This window comes from Rhipicephalus microplus, unplaced genomic scaffold (assembly GCF_043290135.1).
Source record: "Rhipicephalus microplus isolate Deutch F79 unplaced genomic scaffold, USDA_Rmic scaffold_19, whole genome shotgun sequence".
Classification (NCBI taxonomy): domain Eukaryota; kingdom Metazoa; phylum Arthropoda; class Arachnida; order Ixodida; family Ixodidae; genus Rhipicephalus; species Rhipicephalus microplus.
In genome coordinates this window covers 4,683,420-4,687,662 of record NW_027464592.1, presented here as the reverse complement: position 1 = coordinate 4,687,662, position 4,243 = coordinate 4,683,420, and the positions used below count along the sequence as shown (strand labels likewise).

The 4,243-nt window shown below is 44.2% G+C and overlaps 1 non-coding gene across 1 annotated transcript; it reads left to right on the top strand.

Annotated features, from left to right (window-relative positions):
* Positions 1-1,235: 1,235 nt before the first annotated feature.
* Positions 1,236-1,308, top strand: TRNAT-CGU (transfer RNA threonine (anticodon CGU)). Its single transcript has one exon. It is a non-coding gene; the product is annotated as a tRNA-Thr (tRNA).
* Positions 1,309-4,243: the final 2,935 nt, after the last annotated feature.

The following is a 4,243-nucleotide window of genomic DNA, read 5'->3' as shown; positions in this document are numbered from 1 at the left end:
ACCATAAATTCTATCTCTGACCAGCATGACTTGTGTGAGAACTTAATCTACATAAAAGAATGGTGCAAAAAGTGGGAAATGGTAATTAATTTTGAGAAAACTGCATATTTATGTCTGAGTAACAAAATCCGAAAACTGGAGTTTACTTATAATGTAGGTGGATACGCTATCAGGCAAGTGGAAGAATTCAAGTACTTGGGCGTAACGATTACATCGAAGCTTAGCTGGACAGCACATATTGATGATATATGTTCTGCTGCCAGGAGAAAAGTAGGCTTTCTAAAATATAAATTGGGTCGTTCTTCTAGTTCACTAAAACTTAGAGCCTATAAAGTCATAGTTCGTCCCTCTCTTGAATATGCCAGCATTGTGTGGGACCCCCACACAGCTGGTAATATACAGAAAATAGAAAAAGTACAACGATTAGCTGCTCGATTTATATACAACCGGTATAGATGTCGCGACTCGCCGTCAGCCCTGTTGCAGGATGCGAACCTCCAGCTTTTGGCCGATCGAAAGAAAACTGCACGGCTTAACTTTTTCCGCCTTTTATACTTTTCCAGATCATGATTGCATGCACCAGATTACATAACACAGGACACAACCAGGTCTTCACGTCATAAACATAGTCGTAGCATTACACCTATATTTGCGCGCACTAACATTTACAAGTATTCATTTTTCCCGAGAACTGTCTCTGATTGGAATGCTCTGCCCCATGATTCCCCTATGCTCAACACGCCGAGATGAAACTATACCCTTTTCTTGTTGCTTAAGTCTGCTTCTTTGCCTGTATTTGTCCCTTGTTTTTCACGAATTTTTAATGTACATGAATTTTGTTCTGCAGTGAATGTATACTGCAGCGGAAGTGTATGTATGTAGAAGAATTTTGAACTGTATTGCCCTCTCCTGCATGGACCATACTTGGTCCGCAGTATGTGATAATTAAATAAAATAAATAAGTACGAGACCCTCGTTCAACGAGCCCTTAGGTAAACACTTCTTTCCCTTATTTCATTGAACGAGGGTCTCGTACTGGCAACTTGGTGTGTTTAGGTTGTATAAGAGGGACAATTAATCAGCTGCCCACTCATAAGAAGTTCACGTGCTACGTGACGCCAAACATGCGCATAAGAGTGTTTTCACACTCGTTGTTTGGCTTATAGATGGCGCTGACTGTCGCTCCTACTTCTAAATTCGCGGATAAACCCAAAAAAGCGGATGGAGAGAGGGCCGCTGTGATAGCTCAGTGGTTAGAGCATCGAACGCGTAATTCGAAGGTCGTAGGTTCGATTCCTGCTCACAGTTGGTAATTTTTTCATCCACTTTTCTTTCTTCTTATTTACATTCCATTGATTTTAATAACTTCCCCTGTACATTCCTTGGCATTACTGTCTGTTATATCTCATTATTATTGTGTTAAAACACGGAAAAACGAGCCCTTAGGTATACACTTCTCTCCCTTATTTCATTGAACGAGGGTCTCGTACTGGCAGACTTGGTGTGTTTAGGTTGTATAAGAGGGACAATTAATCAGCTGCCCGCTCATAATAAGTTCACGTGCTACGTGACGCCAAACATGCGCATAAGAGTGTTTCCACACTCGTTGTTTGGCTTATAGATGGCGCTGACTGTCGCTCCTACTTCTAAATTCACAGATAAACCCAAAAAAGTGGATGGAGGGAGGGCCGTGGTGATAGCTCAGTGGTTAGAGCATCGAACGCGTAATTCGAAGGTCGTAGGTTCGATTCCTGCTCGAAGTTGGTAATTTTTCCATCCACTTTTCTTTCTTCTTATTTACATTCCATTGATTTTAATAACTTCCCCTGTACATTCCTTGGTATTACTGTCTGTTATATCTCATTAATATTGTGTTAAAACACGGAAAAACGAGCCCTTAGGTATACACTTCTTTCCCTTATTTCATTGAACGAGGGTATCGTACTGGCAGACTTGGTGTGTTTAGGTTGTATAAGAGGGACAATTAATCAGCTGCCCGCTCATCATAAGTTCACGTGCTACGTGACGCCAAACATGCGCATAAGAGTGTTTTCACACTTGTTGTTTGGCTTATAGATGGCGCTGACTGTCGCCCCTACTTTTCAATTCAAAGATAAACCCAAAAAAGTGGATGGAGGGAGGGCCGCTGTGATAGCTGAGTGGTTAGAGCATCTAACGCGTAATTCGAAGGTCGTAGGTTCGATTCCTGCTCACAGTTGGTAACTTTTTTCATCCACTTTTCTTTCTTCTTATTTACATTCCATTGATTTTAATAACTTCCCCTGTACATTCCTTGGCATTACTGTCTGTTATATCTCATTATTATTGTGTTAAAACACGGAAAAACGAGCCCTTAGGTATACACTTCTTTCCCTTATTTCATTGAACGAGGGTCTCGTACTGGCAGACTTGGTGTGTTTGGGTTGTATAAGAGGGACAATTAATCAGCTGCCCGCTCATAATAAGTTCACGTGCTAGGTGACGCCAAACATGCGCATAAGAGTGTTTTCACACTCGTTGTTTGGCTTATAGATGGCGCTGACTGTCGCTCCTACTTCTAAATTCACAGATAAACCCAAAAAAGTGGATGGAGGGAGGGCCGCTGTTATAGCTCAGTGGTTAGAGCATCGAACGCGTAATTCGAAGGTCGTAGGTTCGATTCCTGCTCACAGTTGGTAATTTTTTCATCCACTTTTCTTTCTTCTTATTTACATTCCATTGATTTTAATAACTTCCCCTGTACATTCCTTGGCATTACTGTCTGTTATATCTCATTAATATTGTGTGAAAACACGGAAAAACGAGCCCTTAGGTATACACTTCTTTCCCTTATTTCATTGAACGAGGGTCTCGTACTGGAGAGTTGGTGTGTTTAGGTTGTATAAGAGCCCCGCAGGGGCGCCTGCGCAAGTAGGCGTTTGGTGTGTAGCGACACCACGGACCCGAGCTAACGGGGGAGTTTCTACTCCCTCCCACGCCTAGCCGTGCGTGGCTTTGCCGTGTCCGGGGAAAAGGGGATCCTGGGGGTTGAGCCGACGCTGGGTGATTGGACCTTGAAGGCCCCCCTGCAGAGGCAACACACCCCTTTGGCCCCGGCTTCACGTAGACGGCACCCCTGGGCTGACCCACCCAGGAGAAATCGGCAGTCGCCTTTTCCTATCTCTCTCTCCCTACATCTTCGTCTTTTGTTCTCACTTTACATCTTTCCTGTCTTCTCCTCACTTCATTTTACTTCCAATTTTTCCTGGCGGCAAGGGTTAACCTAGTGTAAATATCCAACCTTGGGTAGATATATTAGGTTATAGCGGTCATGTACGGCTGGCGCCTGCGCCTCCTTCGCGTCTCGCAGCGTCCCCTTGTTGGGCTCGGTTGTGGGTGGCTGGCATGGCCGCCGAATAAGCTATTAAATTTATGGGAACCCCTAGCCCTCTTACAACTAATCGCCCCTCCAAGAGGTGGCGCACCGATGCAATTTTTGAGTTTGTTCCAAACAAAAAAGATAACTTCCCCAAATACCACATAATTCACCGTGAAAGTACAGAAAAGAAAGCTAGAAGTATTTCACCTTTCCTTGTGTCCAAATGTCTCATAGAAACGCTGGGCGCAGGCTACAAGGCCACAAAGACTGCCAGTGGTGACCTGTTACTTGAATTAAAAGACAACGCACAGTACCAGAGACTACATAAACTCACAGCATTTGGGGACCAGCCGATCACAATCACACCGCATCGAACCTTGAACACAGTGAAGGGTGTTGTATCAGATGGAGACCTGATGGACCTCTCTGATGATGAACTTCTAACAGGCTGGAAAGAGCAAAACGTCATTCAGGTGCAGCGCATCAAAATAAGAAGAGAAAATAAGGAAATCCCAACGAAGCACATCATACTAACTTTCGCATCTAGCACCCTCCCAACTGAAATAGCAACAGGATATCTTAAACTGCCAGTTAGACCATACATACCAAACCCGAGGCGCTGCTTTAAGTGTCAGAGGTTTGGGCACGGCTCCCAGAGCTGCCGAGGACAGATTACCTGCGCGAAATGCGGCACCAAAGGTCATACCGCTGACGATGACTGTCAGCTACAAGTGCACTGCGCAAACTGTGAGGGTGACCATCCTGCATATTCCAGGTCATGCGTAGCCTGGAAAATGGAAAAAGAAATTATTAGTACAAAGTTTAAATTGAACATAAGTTTCCGTGAAGCGCGGCAGCGCGTTTCCCCGCATTTTTCTGGGAACA